The 21,077-nt window shown below is 37.2% G+C and overlaps 1 protein-coding gene across 1 annotated transcript in view; it reads right to left on the bottom strand.

The window, feature by feature from the left end:
* The window catches only part of SKAP2 (src kinase associated phosphoprotein 2), a 169,156-nt gene that overhangs the window by 23,636 nt on the left and 124,443 nt on the right, over positions 1 to 21,077 (bottom strand). The window lies entirely within an intron of this gene.

Here is a 21,077-nt window from a genome sequence, read left to right as displayed (position 1 = left end):
TTTTTTATTTTTTTATTTTATAAATTTATTTATTTTAGTTGGGGGCTAATTACTTTACAATATTGTAATAGTTTTTGCCATACATTGACATGAATCAGCCATGGGTTTTTAACAAAGTCAATAGACTATTTAATTCTTTAACTCACAAAGGAATATTTATTACATGACCACTTCCTTCACCGAAAGATTTATATGAAATTTAGAAATATTTAAGGCAGTATATAGGAACAAAATGGCATGTCAAGGAAAAAAATGGGGTTCAAAAAGAATCACAATTTCAAGAAAAATCAAAACTTTAAAGAAAAATATGCAAAAAATACAAATATAATCATTATCACTATTAAATAATTCAGCTAATAAATCTTCACTGAGCATTAAATACTTGTAAGAGAGAGGGTCTATCAGACAGAGGGAAAGGCATGAACAAAAAACAAGGAACTGACATATCCATTTTGGATAAAGACTGTGGTTCTTGTAGAGGAAGAGCAGGATAGGAGACAATGGTAGTCATTTGGGCAAATTGTTGAAAAGTTGCGAACATTCAACTACGGACTTTAGACGTTTCCATGTTTGGTGAGGAATAAGAGCCCCCTGCCATCCCCTCCCACCCCTCTACCAAATTTCTGAAGTGAGAAAGGGCAGGACTGAAATTGCTTGAGCGATGTCCATCTGATCTCATTGTCCCAGACAACCTAGAGAAGGGGCACGGAGAGAGACCAGTCCCAATCTGGCTGAAGGGGAAGTTAGTCCTGAATTGGAGGGGCAGAGAACATGCAGCGGAGATGATTACAAGAGGGGAAGGAACTAGAATAGACAAACTCTGCCTGACTGGATGTGGAGGGCTAAGGGAAAAGAACAAGCAATCAAGGATGACTCATGTTTTGAGTTTAGTTAACTGAGAAATGAAAACATCATTACTAAAAAGAGTATAGCCAAGATAATCTGTTGTGCTGGGTGGTGGGGAGGGGGGAACCACAAGGAGTTGTGTTTCTGACACTAGAGATTTAACACAGGGGCGGGGCAGCCCAGGGGAGACTGGAAAATTTGGTAAAGAGATCAAGAATGCATATGTGAATTGAGACAGCTCATGCAGATTTTAAAGTGGTGATAAATAAAAACCAGCATTTAAATCAAGCTTGAGAGTTACTACTATACAATTATAACTGTTTCAAATTTTTGTAACTCAATTCCAACTAAAGAATGAAAGGTCCAATATAGAACAGCTGGAAATCATTGGCACCATATACGTATTAATTTAAACCTAATATTGTCAATTTAATATAGTTCAGTCAAACAGTAATGAGTACACAAAAGACCTAATAAAAACTCTAATACTAAATCCTGTCTCTTTTCAACAATTGCCTCACTTATGCTAAACCTCAAGGACTAGCTAACATAAATGGATTAATAGGGTGTTTTAATATAAAATTTAAAGGTTTTAGGGACATTTACAGTCATTTAGTCCAAGCATCTCATTTTACAAATCATTCATGTTTTTAAGGTGAAGGAGAAGGCTTTCTGTACTCTTCACACTTTCTCTTTCCCCCAGTACTCTTTCTCTTCCAATTTGGTCACGAATTCAATAGTAAGAAGTAAATTGAAAAACAGTTAAGGGAGCTTATCCTGAAGTCAAAAGCTATAACCATATCAATATAGAAAGCACTATTCCTGGCTCTTAAGAAGACATTATGGGATTTAGAGTCACCACCCAAAGTTAGGGTCAAGATATTATAAAAACTAATTACAATAATTAAGCGGGGAAAAACTCTGCTCTTGGTGAAGTTGTCAATGAATTTAGAATTTACTACTAAGAACTGTTCTTATTTCATTAAAATGTGTCTATAATGTGTGCAATGTATTCTAAATTATCAGAATGATATTCAAAATATTTACTTAACTATCAATATTTTCTGTGAAGTATCCAAATTGAAATCCATGTGAGATGTTTAATAAGAAGTATTTTAGAGGACAGGATGCACATTAAAAACATTTCCTTTCTCCTTTTCAAATCTAGTACTGATAACTTCAGGGCAGAGCCTTCTGTGTTTCATATGTCAATTTTTCTTAACAATAGTCAAGCAACTCATTTTATCTTGGGCTAACAGTACAGTTTCCATATAAAAGACAACAAAATCAAATTTGGGGTGTGTGTGTTCTTTTCTAACCTTACAAAAAAACAACTCAGACTGAATCTTGAATAGAATCTGGTACAAGGGAGATGTTCAATAAATATCAAGTAAAAATATGGGTTCCAAAATCACAAAAATAAATCTTACTACTATAATCATTTACTAACAGAGCAAAACTCTCCACATAATCCAAAAAATATATACGGACAAGTGACCAAATTCTAGGTTATAATCAACTTTACAATATATTAGATATATACATGTTTTATTTAGGTTTATTATTAAACATATTTTATTTGAGGGTTGAGGCACAATGTCATTATACAATACTAATTAATATCTCAAATAGTCAATGTTTGTGGGTTAATATATTCCATTCAACATTTTAATAACAGTAAACAAAAACAGCTCAGCTATGCACTAAAATCCATCAAACCACACAGATGGTTATAAGGTTTTCATTAAGTGGTTTCCATAGCAATCATATTGCAAATCTGGAAGCTTCTTGCAAATAAGCAGCTTGTATTTACATGCCTTTCAGCTGCAGCACAAAACTCTTCAGCATGTGAAGTTATTATTCCAACCACACATTGTTAGAAGAATCATTGGGAGATTTTTTTTTCATCAGACAGGATGAAAATAATAATAAAGTGAACTAATTGCAGAAGATAACTCAAGCATGGTTATACATTTACTAAACTAACCAATGAGTCTTAAAAATATTCTGATATTGCTTCTCAGCCTTCTGGCTAAGATCAAGTGTAAAAATATTCTGATAGTCACTGAAAGGTTTTAACGTTAAACCCTGTCAAAAGTATGAGAACTCCAGGAACAACCAGACCCTAGTGAATCTAAGAGCTTGAACTCTACTCTCACTCTTTTTTTTTTTTTTTTTGATAGATATTTAGTCTTTTTTCTGAATTGAGCAAAAAAAGAAAGAATAGCAGAAAACTGAGTCATCCCAAATCTTTTTTTTAGGATGACTACCATTTGAGGAAATGCTTACTGTGGGAAAAGTCAAGACCCTTTTTTTTTCCCTGCTAGATTAATCAATTTAATTTACAAATTGATCCAGTTCTATAACAGATGGATTATTACCCTAATAAGGATCAAAGATCTGTCTAGCTATGCAGTTTTTACAAAATGGGCTATTTCTGGCTTGCTAATGTTCTTTTTTAACGTTAAATAACCAAAAAAGAAAAGTGATAAGCCAATGACATGTTTATCTGACATTGCTTGAAAAAGGCTAAAGACAATTTGTCAGCACCAAAACAGGGTGTGTGATGTTCACAGCAAGGCTATAGATTGATAGTATCACGTCTTCCAGGAAGAAGAGGGTAAGTCGACTTATCCTCTGAGTCAGTCCTGTCTGACTTTGCCATCCTATGGACTGTAGCCCGCAAGCTCCTCTGTCCCCGGGAGTTCCCAGGCAAAACTACTGGAGTGGGTTGCTATTCCCTTTTCCAGGGAATGTTCCCGACCCAAGGATCGAACCCGGGTCTCCTTCATTGCAGGCAGATTCTTTACTGTCTGAGCCACCAGGGAACACTATATACATTTATATCCATTATGTAACTAAATCCTCCTAACAATTCTATGAGGCAATAATAGGAACTTTCATCCTCTTCATGTATGCAAAAGCGACATGTACAGAGCTTAATTAACTTGTCCAGGTTCTAGCCAGTTAGAACAAGAGTTGGGATTTAAACTTCCACATCTGTCACTGAAGCCCCAGCTCTAAGCCATGGCACCATCGCCTTGATTTTCATTAAAATCTTTAGTTTATAGATATATTGTTTTGCTAAAATTTCATTTGAATATTGGCTGCTTAAGGCTATGGTTTTTCCAGTAGTCATGTATGGATGTGAGAGATGGACTGTGAAGAAAGCTGAGCGCCGAAGAATTGATGCTTTTGAACTGTGGTGTTGGAGAAGACTCTTGAGAGTCCCTTGGACTGCAAGGAGATCCAACCAGTCCATCCTAAAGGAGATCAGTCCTGGGTGTTCATTGGAAAGACTGCTGTAGAAGCTGCAACTCCAATCCTTTGGCCACCTCATGTGAAGAGTTGACTCATTGGAAAAGACCCTGATGCTGGGAAGGATTAGGGGCAGGAGGAGAAAGGGACGACAGAGGATGAGATGGTTGGATGGCATCACCGACATGATGGACATGAGTTTGGGTAAACTCTGGGAGCTGGTGATGGACAGGGAGGCCTGGCGTGCTGCAATTCATGGGGTTGCAAAGAGTCGGACACGACTGAGCGACTGAACTGACTGACTGAACTGAGATTTGGAAAACATTTTCACATAAGTGGGTAGGTTCTCTCCTACCATAGCACTGTATTTGAGGTACATCTTAGGTTAAGCAGTTCTCTCAGTGATGATTTAGAAACCAAATTGCAAGTTGGGATGCCCCAAACATGCATCTTTTCCATTCTCTTTCCCATTTCTTTCTAACCTTTAACATTCTACACACTCAACTGCCCCTAAAGCCAGCACACAGTATTTGATACTTTGTAAAGGTCTCTAAGGCAACTCACATATTTAGAAGGCTGGAGTAGGTACTCTTTCCCTTCTCCAGGGGATCTTCCCAACAAAGGGATCAAACCCAGGTCTCCTGCATTGCAGGCAGATTCTTTACCAGCTGAGCCACAAGGGAAGCCCCTTGTGCTTATTTAACTTATATGCAGAGTACATCATGCAAAATGCTGGGCTGGATGAAGCACAAGCTGGAATCAAGATTGCCGGGAGAAATATCAATAACCTCAGATACGCAGATGACACTACCCTTATGGCAGAAAGTAAAGAAGAACTAAAGAGCCTCTTGTTGAAAGTAAAAGAGGAGAGTGAAAAAGTTGGCTTAAAACTCAACATTCAGAAAACTAAGATCATGGCATCCGGTCTCATCACTTCATGGCCAATAGATGGGGGAACAATGGAAACAGTGTCAGACTTTATTATTTTGGGCTCCAAAATCACTGCAGATGGTGACTGCAGCCATGAAATTAAAAGCCACTTGCTCCTTGAAAGAAAAGTTATGACAAACCTAGGCAGCATATTAAAATACAGAGACATTACTTTGCCAATAAAGGTCCATCCAGGCAAAGTTTTGGTTTTTCCAGTAGTCATGTATGGATGTGACAGTTGGACTATAAAGAAAGCTGAGCGCCAAAGAATTGATGCTTTTGAACTGTAGTGTTGGAGAAGACTCCTGAGAGTCCCTTGCACTGCAAGATCAAACCAGTCAATCCTAAAGGAAATCAATCTTGAATATTCATTGGAAGGACTGATGCTGAAGCTGAAACTCCAATACTTTGGCCACCTGATGCGAAGAACTGATCCATTAGAAGAGACCCTGATGCTGGGCAAGATTGAAGGCAGGAGGAGAAGGGAACGACAGAGGATGAGATAGTTGGATGGTATCACTGATTTGATGGACATGAGTTTGAGCAAGCTCTGAGAGTTGGTGATGGACAGGAAAGCCTGGCATGCTGCTATCCATGGGGTCACAGAGTTGGACACGACTGAGCGACTGAAATGAACTGAAGGCAACTCACAAATGAAAATGGATTTATTTCTGAGGGCAGTCAGCTTTTCTTTTTCAATTCATTTCAGTAAGAAAAATGTGGTTAAATGTAGATGGTAAAGATAAGCCTTTCTACATAGAAGATCTGAAAGAGATTCACCTACATTTCAGAGCAACAGACTACCCTTCACATTTCATCAGGACTCAGGTTCCAGGGAGTTGCAAGCAAGATGCCCCAGAGTAGGAGGAGATGGAGCAGATGGGATGGGGAACTGGAGTCTAGTCCTAGCAGTAAGATGAAAATGCAGGAAGGATTTATACAAATGGCCCCTTACCCTCTCTTCTCTCTCAAGACCTGACCAAGTTCTGAAGTTGGTGGAAGAGCCAGAGAAGTAGAAGAGGAAACGCAAAGGGATATCAGTGAGGGAATTAAAAATTGTGACAATGCAGAAAAGTGAGCTCCTTAAGGGCCTATAGATCCTGGACTACTGAGAGCTTAAAATATGGCACTTCTAAAGGATTAGTCTATCTATTTAATAGCCTGACATCTAGTTTATAGCAATAAAAGATATACTTTGATAAAGATATAAGCAAGTGCCTTTTAGTAGTATCAGTCAGTTAAATGAACAGAAAGATAAAGATGCTTGAAATGGCATAAAATCATGTTTACTACCCTGGATATTAGGCAAACTAGGTCCTATGCTTAAATGTCTAGTTATTTATGCAACCTTGACACTGTTTCTTAATTCTCAATGTCTTCTCTGTAAAGTAGAAAGAATAATGTCTGTCCTATAGCACCCTGACAAGATTTGGGGAGGACAATGGGATAATCAAATTTCTCAGGGGAAAAAAATGCACAATTAGCATGCAGTATCAAGTTCACTACCTGAGGAGCTAGGTGTTTTACATCCACTTATTAATTTAGCGATATGATTAATTATGCTTATGGTTAATAATATATTAATTAATATGATTAATTATTAACATGGTTAATATCATATATGGTTAATATGATATAAAAGACAATAAAATAAGCAATGGTTGTCTAATCATACAATCTAATTTTCAACTCTGACATTCTATTCTCATGGTTTAACATGAAAAGGTTATCAAAAGTTATTGATATCAAAGGTCATTCAAAAGCAAAAAGAAATGCCATTAGAGTACAGGGAATTGCTTTACTAGAATATTAAAATTCACAATTTATATACAAACCTGAAAATGCAAAAATAATGATTTTTTTCACAGACATCAAACTTGTTAACATCATGGTTGGGATTTGGGGGGAAACCCTCAATTTCAGGCAAGGGTCTCTTTTGACAGAATTGGGGGAACTCTTAGAAAGGAAAGGTACCTTAGCTACCATCTAGTTCAATTTCCTTCTTTCATTAAAAGGGAACTGAACTGGGGTGCTGAATGTAGACCAAGGTCATGGCACCTCCTCCCTGCTCTTCTCTTCCTGCACTGCCTTCTATGCAACACACACTGCAGACATTTCTGCTGCTCTAGATGTACTTCTCTACTCAGGAGCAGAAGCAGTCTTACAGAGACTTGATCATCTACAGGCAACTACGGCAGGCAAAGAAAGCAAGTAGGTTAAAAATTAAGCTTTACTAAGCCAGATTCCATCAGTCCAAAGTGACTGTGAGTCAGAAAATGACTGCGCTCCTAAAGCATACCAGACATGGGGAAATTACAAAGGGTGACTCTGCCTCTTACTATAGTCAGTGATAGTCTTCTATTTCACAAAGTTCAAATCCTTAGCTTTTAATTAAAGTGTATAATAAATTCTGCAACATTAAAATTCTTTTAACCCTCAAAAGGTCCAAATTAAATTATTTCTCGGTTGTAGTAACCTCTACCTGGCTGTGGATTTCTGGTACAAATAAAGTTTGCGACATGTAAGTTCTTCTTTTACTTTAGATTAGATTTTTTTCTTATTATTCTTGCTACTAAAGCACTATCTGTTCATGGCTAGAAGCCAGAAAGTAGACATAAGCAAAAAAGAAAAAAAAATTTTAGTCACCGAAGATCTATCCATAAACACTATTAGCATCTCCTTTTAGACAACCTTTATTCAGTTTCTGCTTTTTCTTTATTCTCGTTTTTAATAAGAATATCCCAAATGTATACGTATTCATTATAAACTGTTTTGAAGCCATCTCATTTTTAGAAATTAAAATTTTTCATCTCAACTTAGATTTTGGTTTGTTTTAAATTTCATTCTGTAAAAAATGCTATCTAATATACATAAGCTGGTGTTAAGATCACTTAATTGTAACATGGCTGTTTTATAAGGAACTGTCTCCCATAGCCTCAGGAAAAGGCAAATCTATGACTGCAGAGCTCATTTGTTATAGGCTTGGCTCTGTTTCTGCTGCCTGCTTATGCAAATACACTCCTCCTCTTCAAGTGTGGTGCACCTTAACCTCATTTTCAAGAATCCAAGAAAGAAAAATCACAGGCCTGTAAGAGGAACCATCACCCAGTTGACTTATTGGTTCTATAATCCCTTATACCAGCAGTGGTTTCCAAGACCCTTTCAGGGCATAGAGGATCTATGAGGTCAAAACTATTTTCATAATAAAATTAAGATATTTGCTTTTTTTTATTGTGCTAACATTTGCACTGATGCTACAGAGCAATGATGGGTGGTAAACTGCTGACACCTCAGCATAAATCAACACAGTGGCACCAAGCTGTCACTGTATTCTTCACTGCCCTGCACTAGCATTAAAAACAAACAAAAAAGCCAGTTTCACCTAAGAATGTCCTTGATGATCAATTATTATTTTCAGTTAATGTCACCCTTGAGTACATGTCTCTTTAATATTCTGTGAGACAAAATCAGAAGACTGCATGAAACATGGCTGCTGCATCTCCAGATGGAAGAGTTCGACTAGTAAATGTAACTAGCTGTCTTTTTCATGGAACACCATTTTTACTTGAAAGAACGAATGACTGACAGACAAACTATGGTTACTCAGACTTAAGAATCTGGTAGACATTTTCCCAAAACTGAATCAAGTGAGTTTGTTATTTTAACAAAAACAACTGACATTTATTGCCGATGATAAAGCTTGAGCTTTCAAGCAAAAATTAGAATTTTAGAAACTTCTGTCTTGGGATATAGCTTGACCACTCCTAGTATTTAAGGAAACTTTTCTAATGAGATCAATGGTGATATTAATGAATGTGGTGTTTTAATTGTACCATAATTGTGTCAATATTTGGAAGTTCTGCATAATGTAATGAACCAGTATTTTCTAGCTGAGCAAAGCACACATGGGTAAAAGATCCATTCAAAGTACAAGACAGTCCTTTGAATTTTGCTGTAACACTGTATGAAAAGTTCATTGACACAGTTTTGGATTCTGCATTGCAACTAATCTTTACCACCTGTCAAGTTTGGGTATAGTATCAAAAAACAATCTCTATAATTACCTGCAAGGACTATTAAAATACGTTCTTTTCCCACTAGTATATATCTGTATGAGGCTGGATTTTCTTCACATGCTGATTGTACTTAAACTAAACAACATATAACAACAGAGTAAAGGCAGAAGCAGATATGATTGTTTAGACATCTCCTATTAAGATAGACATTGAAAAGATCTGCAAAAACATAAACCATGCCACTCTTCGCACTCGTATTTTGGGAAAATATATCTATTTTTCAAATAAAATATGGTATTTATGTTCACAGGTAGTGGGTTTATCATTCTAACTTTAAAATTCATTAATAAACATTTTTAACATTTCTCAGTTTTAATTTCTAACATGCGAAATATTAAGAGGCATAATCCTCATACACAAAAGTTTTTGGGAATCCTCAATAATTTTCAAGATTGAAAAGGGTTCCTCATTACAGGGGGCTTGAGTTCAATCCCTGGTTAAGGAACTAAGATCCTCCAGGCTGTGGTGTGGCAAAAAAAAAATACCACCAAAACAAACGAAAAAACAAACAGAAAAGGCCTCTTGAGATTAAAAATTATGAGAATCATTGTCTTGTACTTTCTAGGGTAGTTTTAGTTAAAAATCTAAATATTGTTGATACACAACATGAAAAATTGACATCTTGCTAACCCAGAACACTGGTTGCTAATTATCTTATATTTCCGAAGCACACAGTCTGAGAATTGAATCCAATTACTGTTGACTCATATTGAGCTATTGATGGAAATCCCTATGTGTTTTTCCCATTTTCTGTGGAGCCAAGTCTTTCAAATACTTCTGCAATTAGATTTTTAGAGCAAGTAGGATATCCTATTTTATCTTGTTAGATTTGATCCACCATTTTGGTCTACTGAGAGTATAAAGTGAAGTCGCTCAGTCATTTCCAACTCTTTGTGACCCTATGGACTGTAGCCTAACAGGCTCCTCCGTCCATGGAATTTTCCAGGCAAGAATACTGGAGTGGGTTGCCATTTCCTTCTCCAGAAGATCTTCCCAACCCAGGGACTGAACCCGGGTCTCCCGCGCGGTAGGCAGACGCTTTACCATCTGAGCCACCAGGGAAGTCCATAGCCTGTTTATATTTACTGAAGGCATTCATTCATGAATATGGGGGCTTCTCTGGTGGCTGAGACGGTAAAGAATCTGCCTGTAATGCCAGTGACTGGGGTTCAATCCTTGGGTCGAGAAGGTCCCCTGGAGAAGGGTATGGCAACCCACTCCAGTATTCTTGCCTGGGAAATCCCATGGACAGAGGAGCCTGGCAGGCAACAGTCCATGAGGTTGCAAAGAGTTGGACACAACTGAGCGACTAACACTTCATGAAAATGATAGTATGATGATGCTGAGAACTAAGCCCTAAGGTATTTACAAAATCAACTCGTCAACACCCTACGGCCACTGCTGTATATAGTCAGTTATCCAGTGGTCTTTAAACTACAAAGACTTCATAAGAATCCTGGCCAAATGCCTCACTGAAGGTATTATCTTTGTTATATGTCTGTCATTTCCTTGCAACCATGTTGGGTTCGAGTCTATAATCATTATTTCATCTTCTAGATGGCATAGAAAATTCTCTTTGACACCTTATTTTAGAAGCTTCTCTGGAGTCCACTTTAAAATATTATCTGGGTCAGAAGACAAACTAAATTCCTACTTATCTTGAAGACAGGGCTGAAGTGTGTCCCCCAATTTAGAATGCTTTTCCCAAACCTCTCCAGACAGCTGGCCACTCTCCCTTGTCTGCTCTCGCAGCCTTAGTTAGTACAGAGTACTACATATAAATATTTGTCTACTCATCTACTTTCCCCTAAGTGTGAACTCCCCAAGGGCATATTTACATTACAGCAGCCTAACACAGGGGCTGGAACAAAAAAAAAAAAATGTTTTCCATGAATATTTGTTGAGTAAAAACAACTGATTTTGGTTAGTTTTTCTAATAGAATCTCTTTGTATTATAGTAGGATCTCTTTGCCCATCCTGGGCTTTTGTTATCTCTTACCAATATTATCAATTAGAGGATATTTCTTGACAGAAAGGGAGCAAATAAAATAGAAATTAAATTGTTTTCTTTGAATTACTGCCCCTAATAAATTTCAAAAACAACAAAACCAGATAGCAATTATACATCTTTTGTTGTCTTTAGTATAATTTATACATTTTAACTATTTTCATATTTTCTTTGCTCGGAGCAGGCAATGGCAGCCCACTCAAGTACTCTCGCCTGGAAAATCCCATGGACGGAGGAGCCTGGTGGGCTGCAGTCCATGGGGTCGCTAAGAGTGGGACAAAACTGGGAGACTTCACTTTCACTTTTCACTTTCCTGCATTGGAGAAGGAAATGGCAACCCACTCCAGTGTTCTTTGCCTGGAGAACCCCAGGGATGGGGAGGCCTGGTGGGCTGCCGTCTGTGGGGTCGCACAGAGTCGGACACAACTGAAGCGACTTAGCAGCAGCAGCAGCATTTAGCCATTTCAATGGCTAATATATGTCCCTTTAAAAGTTATATTTGTTGGATAGATTCTAGCACAAGAACATGACATAGTTTTGTTTCTCTCACTTCTTTTCCCCACTGAGATCCTTTGAGATTAAATGGTCTTTTAAAATACTCATCTTTTTTAATATTTATTTGGTTGCATCAGTCTTGGTTGTGGCACACGGGCTCTTTGATCTCTGTTGCAGCATGCAGAATCTTTTTAGAAGCATGTGATGTGAGATCTAGTTCCCTGACCGAGGATCAAACCCAGGCCCCCTCCATTGGGAGCGCTGAGTCTTAGCCATTGGACCACAAGAAAAGTCCCTAAAATACTTATCTTTAATACCACACATTGTGTCTATTCTCTTCTCCGAGTTTTCTGAAATCTGCCTTCCAAAATTCCAGCCAAATATGTCTAGCAGAGGCCAGATTTTTCCCTCACTGGCTGTGATGAATTCAAAGATGACAACTACTTTTGTCTAATTTTTCCCCACCATTAAATCTGAGTATAGTAGCAGTTTCCCTATTTACTCCCTATGTCCTTCAGTCTTCCTCATTTTTAAATGTACTACTTCCACACTTAAACTATATCTGAAGAAAGAAAAAGAGGCAATGGTAATGATTGTTTATTGCTTTTCCTCCTGCTCCATATTCTTGATGTCAGTGCCTCTTCGTTGAAGATTCCTTATTGTTAAATACTCAAAATAAAACCAACCACCCTGGCCCCTGGCTCAGTGTATCCCAGGCCTAAGAAGCGGAGAGGCTGGGAAAAGAACCATCCTCAATCCCCCTCATCATTTGTCTTCAAATATCACTTGCCTTTTAAACTTCTAAATATAGGCGTATTTCACTAAATAATAATATAATTAACAAAATGAATTATAATGGAATCAGAAATTAACCCCGTATTAATCCCAGAAGATACAATGGAACTACAGAAATGCAAATAAAATTCATATTCCAGAAGGTTATATTCTCCTCTTTCACCAGCTATATAAATGGAGACAAGCTAATTAAACTCTGGGCCGCAATTCTCAATCTGGAAAATACAAATATAAAATATACTTTAGATAATTATTGTGAGAATGAAAAGCTGAAGTGACCAATACAATACTCATTGCATATTGATTTTTAATAACAATGATTATAATAAAAATCTAAGAATTTACTGTGTATGAAGCACCATGCTAGCCATGACACTATACACAGAAATCCCACTCATCTTTAAAACCCTGTGAGGAAGGTATTGCTGTTATTCCCATTTTCAGATGAAGAAACACAATCATAGAAATATTTAAGTTAATTTGCACAGCATAGCACAGCCATAAGAAGTTGCATCAGGGGATTTCCCTGGTGGTCCAGTGGTTAATGCTTCACTTTCCAACGCACAGAGATGGGGTTTGATCCCTGGTCGGGAAGCTGGGATCCCACATGCCTTGTGGCCAAAAAACCAAAGATAAACAACAGAAGCAATATTGTCAGAAAACTAAGGTCATGGCATCTGGTCCCATCACTTCGTGGCAAATAAATGGAGAAACAATGGAAACAGTGACAGACTTTATTTTTTGGGTTCCAAAATCATTGCAGATGTTGACTGCAGCCATGAAATTAAAAGCCACTTGCTCCTTGGAAGAAAAGTTATGACAAATCTAGACAGCATATTAAAAAGCAAAGACATTACTTTGCCAACAAAGGTCCACCTAGGCAAAGCTTTGGTTTTTCCAATAGTCATGTATGGATGTGAGAGTTGGACTATAAAGAAAGCCAAGCACCAAAGAATTGATGCTTTTGAACTGTGGTGTTGGAGAAGACTCTTGAGAGTCCCTTGGACTGCAAGGAGATCCAACCAGTCCATCCTAAAGGAGATCAGTCCTGGGTGTTCATTGGAAAGACTGCTGTAGAAGCTGCAACTCCAATCCTTTGGCCACCTCATGTGAAGAGTTGACTCATTGGAAAAGACCCTGATGCTGGGAAGGATTAGGGGCAGGAGGAGAAAGGGACGACAGAGGATGAGATGGTTGGATGGCATCACCAACTCAATGGATATGAGTTTGAGTAAGCTCTGGGAATCGGTAATGGACAGGGAAGCCTGGCGTACTGCAGTCCATGGGGTCACAAAGAGTTGGACACGACTGAGTGACTGAACTGAACTGAACTGAAATAAAAACTTAAAAAAAAAAAAAAGAATTAGTGTCAGGATGACACTTTGGACCCAGGCTGTCTTCCTCCAGAGCCCAAGTTCAGAAGCACCCTAAATGAGAAAAAGCACACTTTTTTGTCTCATTCAACAAAGACCTTGCAGACATCACTTCTTTCTGTATTTGTTAAACAGCACTTTAACATACTGCCTGTTACTGCATGTTATTGCAACTTCTGAGAAAGTTAATATTCATGATGTCATACAGACATATATGTTTACTTCAATGACAAAATAACTTGGCTAAGTCTGACATTCTAAAAAAAGAAAAAAAAAATAATTCCCTTGAAAAATAGTGTACACTGCTGAAAAACAGGAGAAGAGTCATGTTTGTTCACAGAAAGTGAAAAGCTTAGCATTTGCCTCCTCCATTTTTCTTTCAGTTGGAAGGCAGCTTGCAAATGGAAAAATCATTTCCCATCACCTCCCTCTCAGAGACTGAATATGATGAAAAAACAGAATAGGGCCAACCCCTGAAGCAAGCAGAGCTGAGAGTTGTTTCTGTCCTAGCCAGGAGTCCAAGAAGACTGATTAATCCTGAATAAGATAGCTATAGCTCCTCACCAGATCTGACTGTGATAATGAATGAAAAATGCAGCAAATTAAAGCACTTTACATTGTACAGACAGAATGACACTCCCAAAATACAAACTTTCATGTACCCATGAGGGGCTGTGCACAGACATTCAGAATTATGTTTTTAAAGCATTTTCAATTCTGAGGTAGGAGGGGTTTTTTTGACACACAAATTTATGATAAAATATGTTACAGGGTCTAGAAAAGAAGATATCTTCTAGAACTAGGATATTTCTATAGAGAGGAGTTGCCAGAAGAAGCAAGGTAGAACCTGCAGGGGAAAGAGAGGTGAGGCACACAAAGTTCAAGTCATGGAGGTCTTGATGTTCATTACTGCAAAATATTGATAGTATTTAGTGTTCCTCAAAGTACCTAAGAATAAAAACTTGAGCTTAAAAAAACAACATACTTGCTCAGTCTGCGCCTCCTAAAGGTATGAATGAACTCTCATTTGCAAAGTGTCTCTTACTGAGATTGCAAACCTAAGCCAGCATAAACAAGATGTCTGCTCTTATGTACAAGAGTCAGGGTGTTTTTAATGTACTTGTCAGACAAACCAGATCTTACTCTTTTAAGGTCTCACCCAACAGCATCCCAGCATAGCAGATGGAGTAACTATATCCATTCTGAAAAGACAAATCCCTGTCACTATAGGGGCCTAGAGGCCAGGCAGGCAGTGTCAGTGCTCCAAGACTAACTCCTAGCCTGTTCTCCAGTATGACAAAGTATTCTTGTTTTCTCATCCCCAATCTGCAACTACTCAGATTTTTTTAAAGTTAAATATGACATTTTATAAACTTTCGCTGGTGATTTTTAGTTAAGATTGATGTTATGCTGTAACTGTATATATTAATAAGGCAATTTAGGGTTTATTTCTATCTAATTAAATAATACAATCAAACATGTAAATTTAATGGCATACTCAACTATAGTACTTAAAGGGTCACTCAATGTCTGTTGTGCTTCCTTAAGAGTAAATCATTGATTTAAAGAGAGAGTACATGAAATGACATATGAACTTTCCTGAATGGTCTAATTAGGAGAATAATGTTAACTATCTAAATGAAGTTTAACTAAATGACTTATTTACATCTACTCTAACTAAAGAGAAGTAATTCTCAATCAGCTATTGTAGAATTCAGGTAGTTATACACAATTTTATCATATGATCCTCCCTTAGCTTTGAAAATAATTTCTGAATTTAAAAAATTCAAGAAGAAAAATTATCTCAATATAGTTCCCTTCAGTGAGGAAATACAATACACTACTTGGCATGTGTCCACAGGAAAAGTCTGGCTCCCAGATGCTTCTTGCCAGACCACAGTGGATTCAATAATGTTTAAACAACTGACAATGTACACTCATAGCACTGATGACACAGTGACCAAAAATTCAGCAGGAGCCTGTCTCATGGGTGTATTCATATATCGAAAACTAATATCAAAACAAAACAAATCCTAGACATACTTCACAAATGTAAAAGATTCAACTCAATTAAGTTAGGTTTTTAAAAAATATATGTCACCAAACTTACATAAAAATGTGTAAATAAGACTTTTTATGCCTCTGCAAGAGATGTAAATAAACAAATATCAATTTTTTATTGGTGTTCTTAAAAATGGGGAATATAAACTCTAATTTGCTTCCTATATCTAAAGTCCAACAACTCTTTCCAGCAATCAATTAGCTATTTCCAAAGCTCATTCATTATAATCACACAATTTAAATTAATATCCATGATTTCCTAAATCCATATCTGTTGGTAACAATTGTCTCCATTAGTTTGGTACCAAATGAAATTTCCAATAATTTACCACTTCTGATCTCCAAAAACAATAACTTTATAGGATTCAGGGGAAAAATAAAACTTCAAAATTTTGACACCAAAGTGGTAGCTCAATTTTCTTAGATACATAGCATCTATTGTCTTTATAACTGGCCTGCAAGTGTATCATTTATTGCAATGATACATTTTCTAACCAGAAAGTTTCTGAGTAAAATCTACATCCTACTGTAGCACATTCAAGCATAAATAAAATACTGTTAATATTTAATATGAAATCAGCTGTCACAAATGTAGCCAACAGTGAAAAAGCCATAATACAAATAAAATTACTTTGTGTGATTTTTCCTACTTCCAGACAACAAGTTACTGTGAGGTGATATCCTCTCTCTTAATAACAAACAACTTCTGTCACATAATGTTTATGTCATGTAAGTTTTGTAAATCAATAGTGTAAAAACTGGTTTGACTTTCTGGGAGAGAAAATGATTGATTGGCACAGGGAATAAAATACATTATTTAAATTAGAAGGACTTCATTTGACGGGAATGCCAACCCCATTTTTAAGTCATATCCTCATACAACCACATCAACCTCACTTGACATGACCTCAAATGCAAATATGTACTATTGTTAGCTTATGAAACCAAATTCTACATTTGGATCTTGATGGAAATCTACCTTGAGTACTTCTCCACGTATACAATTGTCATTTTTTCCCTAAATAAGAACAGGATCATTAACTTCATAGATTCAACAGCCATTTAAAATCTCTTTTGTCATATATTCAACAAAATTTCTTGTCAAGAAGTAATTAATATTGAGTATAAAGCCCAGAAGGCAGGATATTAGACTCCTGCATGGAATCTTGCCTACAGTATATACTCAGATTTTTGTTTATTCGACCTGAATTAGTCGATAAATCAAACACTTAAAATTAAGCTAAGTCTCTACTGTAGTGGTTTTGGAGTAACTGATTACTTATAACTGAGAATTCAACCTCTAATAACATGACCAACCAGGCTGAAACAGACCTGTCTCTCCCACTTGGTCAAAGGGGAATATTGACCCTCTACAGGGTGCAGTGGAGGCTGGAGTTTTAACCACTTCACAGATACAGGAGACACGGCCTTGGGCCCGTGGAAAGCAAGGAGCTGGAAGCAAGACCCCCACCAGTTTGGAGAAGCCACAAGGAAGCTTTTTGTCTTCCCAGGGCACTGGATGGCTGTGGTCAGAGGGGGAGGGGGAGGGTTTCCTGTGAGAAATCAAACCTCACGGCCTGTACAATGTGAGATCCAAACATATACTATCCTCAAGTAGTATTTTCAAGCCAAGAAATTTAACATAAAAACTGTGAAACTCCTGGGGCTCTGCAAAACCATTGTGTAGGAGCATTTCCACAACCCAGAGCACAGGGCATTCCTGCAGGGGCAGGAAGAAAAGCCGGTAAGCCCGCAATACTCGAAGTTAGCAGAAAGGACGCCCGAGTAAACAGGCAATCCTGGTGTCGCCGGCTCTGACACAAGCCAATACCGAGTGCTGCGGGAGCACGGAGGAGAGCTAAGAAATTAAGGAAAAGTTCAGAGAAAAATAAATCTCCTAGTGCTGCGGAACTAGAGATTCAAAACACAAACTGCAGTGGTCTGGTTCCTTTGCTTTCACCCAGTGAAGGATTAATCCCGCGTGAATATTTTCCAGGGCTTTGGACCATCTGGTTTTTAATGTCTCAAGCAATGGGGTTTCTTCTACCACTTCCTTTGAAAAGTCTTTTTTTGTTGTGGTTGGGGAAAAAAAAAAAAGTTTAAATGCTAGGGGAACTTGGCAATTGTTGTTAAAGGTCTTTTTATTTCTTGTTAACTCTTTCTAAATCCTTTCATGAATATAAATTCTCCTCTTTCCCTATGACATGAATACACTATAATCTGTCCTCTTCCAAATAAACCAAGTTACCCAACTGAACATTTTTTAAGAGTTTGTTTACGGTCTCCCTTACCGAAATCATTTTACTTTCATCTTCAGAATCTTCTTTAGGTGGTGTTCAAACCACGTTTTGCTCCTTGAGTTTGATAGCAACGAATGAAGGGGTGGGTCTTTTCTGATATTTCTTCTATTGGCATAGACTTTGATCTTTGCTTCTCATCAGTTTCTTTTTAGTCTCTGATTACTTTTCAAAATTAACCTTTATTGAATATTAGCTATATTTTATAGTTCTATTTAACAAACTCTGAGTTATACTGGTCAACACTGCACTCCCCAGTGCCAAGCACAGTGCCTGACATATAACAGCTGCTTAATTAATATCTGATGTACAAATAATTAACAATTTCTTGAAAGAATAATGACTAGCTTACATGAAAGTTGGAGGTGTTTTTTCTCCTTTCATGTTGCATTCTCTTCACCCTTTTCAGTTCTTTCATTAAAAATTTAAATGATTTGAAAGCTTCAGAATACCTCCAAATTAATGCTGGGCTCCCAAGAAATAATAAACAACTAGGCTAAAAATGCACATATTTTAAAGTGTCTACACATGTATATCTACATGCTTGGGGGTTACTGTCTCTTACAGTTATGTCTTAAGCCATATAGGGAGAGATAATGTTTTATTATGAGTATAGATGACCTTCACCTTGACCCATGTAATCAAGCTAGGTTTCCAGGAAGAACTGAGATGTAAGGTAATTTGTGAAAGAAAACATAAGCTGCCCAGGGAAGTGAAATGAGGTTATCTGGTGTATGAGAGAGCGTAATAGGCAATGTGAAATCGGGAGCAGGACATGTAAACAGTGGGCTGAGGAAAGGAGCTTGCTTAATTGAAGGAAAGGGTGTGGAATGGAGAAGGAAACAAGGGTAATGTAAGTCACAGCTGGGACTAGAAGTGAGCAAGCTGAATGCTGACCACAGCCGTCCTCTGGGTTCCTCCTCCAAATGCCCACTGAATCCAAGTAGTGGCTTGAAAGATAATTTTTAAACACTTTCCCCAAGCATCTGCCTAATCATTAATTCTTAACTTTTGTTCCCCCATCCTTTAAGCTGCTTGTGCAACTTTCCAGATCTGAGATTATTTTTAAACATGAAGCTCCTCATTTTTTTTTACCAGTTACTCTGGTTACCAGTCCTCTAGCTTTTTGTCTTTGTGGATGTCAGCTTTAAAAAAAAATCATAGTTACGATCCTGTGCTCTTTAGACCTACTTTACCTGTGGTCTTTAATGAATGAGTGCAAGCAAAGGAGAATGTCATTTCCTGGGAAATGTCTTGCTTAAGATGACTAACCTACCATAGGGAACTGGTAACTCAAGTTGGTCCTGTTGCTCACAGTAGATGATCTATCTTTAATGGCACAAAAGATGGATAATATTAGAGCTTTTCATCACTCAATGTATTACATTTCACAAGTTTATTTATTTGAGACCATGCTCACTGGAAAAGTAACGTTAGATTTTAATGAGGTTTTGGAAGATTGGTCATACTTCAATATACCATTGATAGTATTCCAAGTACAATCACTCTTAGGATTCTGTAGTCATTGGTGTTACTAGGAAAAGAATCATCACAGAGAAAGAATTTCTCTGACTTTAACTAATGGGCCCCTCTAACTGAAGACTACAGTATTCAGGTATTATTTATTGACTTTGAATGAGGAAAACACTGGCCTAAGTACTCTGGGGGATGTCAAGACACATGAGATTTGATCTCTGCCCTCGAGGAGTTTGTAAAGGTAAGTTATAATGATCCATCCATTTGCTTGTTTGCCAGATAAATAATCCCATGAAAAGTAAAATATGAATATAAGATTTACAGAACAGTAGATAACAACTTTGGGTAAACTTTGGGAGTTCGTGGTGGACAGGGAAACCTGGCGTGCTGCGGTCCACACGGTTGCAAAGAGTTGGACACGACTGAGTGACTGAACTGAACTAACAAGATTGTCACAAAGTTTAATGTCATTAATTTTCAAATGTATGGTGCTACAGTAATTCAGGGAAGCAGAGGCAACTTCATGCTGAGATGGACAGAAGAGGCTTTCTGGAGAGACAGGATTTGACATGGACCTGGAATGTGGCAAGGAACGACTCAGAAACTGAATTAAGAGCACTCCATACAGATGAAATATAAGAACAGAAACATGAGGCAGGAAAAGTAGTGGATATTTGGGAGAATGAAGAGTAAGTTGTCTGTTGAAGTAGGAGAGTTGGTGCAGTGTAATAGGGGCTGACCGAGAATGTTTCAGTGAGCCTGTAGAAGATCTTTGAATGTCCAGTTATGGAGCTTGGGCCTTATCTATCCTACAGAAAGTGAAGAGCTATTCAACATTTTGAAACAGTAGAAAGATATGACTTAAGAAACTTCTGAAATCTGTTTTTTTGAAAAATATTTTCTTCATTAAATGAAAAATGTATTAATTAGCTTAAAAAGGAGGTTTTGAATTCTTTTATAAACATTGTCTCTTAATATCAAATAAGATATTCCTGATAAAAGTATTAATGCTCAAAAAGGTGGAGGACATAATAATACTATATTGTGTTTAGTAATATACCATTCTATACTTATAAAAATACTGTACTGTGTCCAATAGATAGACATAACCTTCAAGGGTTTTTTGTTTTTTTATAGTTAAATATTCATATACCCATTTCTCTGATTAAATCACCACATATTTGAGGATGGCGGTGTTCATCATCTCACTATCCACTCTGCATCTTGTAGATAATGAAATATACTAGAAAATATGTTCAAGTTGATCATGGACTCTATGAATGGAAAAATGAAAAACTTAACCAAAAGTTTTGTCTATGTTATTTTTGTCCTTTAATTACTTCATTAGCTCAGCATATTGATTTAGACAAGGCATCTAATGCAATGTAGGTAATGAAGGCACTAAGATGGAGCACAGAGCATGAATAAGGTGTGGTTAAGAGTTCAGTTTGCCTGGAGCATA

This window comes from Giraffa tippelskirchi, chromosome 10, assembly GCF_054371585.1.
Source record: "Giraffa tippelskirchi isolate mGirTip1 chromosome 10, T2T-mGirTip1v1.2.pri, whole genome shotgun sequence".
NCBI lineage: Eukaryota > Metazoa > Chordata > Mammalia > Artiodactyla > Giraffidae > Giraffa > Giraffa tippelskirchi.
Note: the sequence above shows the minus strand (reverse complement) of the source record. Positions and strands in the feature narration are given on the sequence as shown.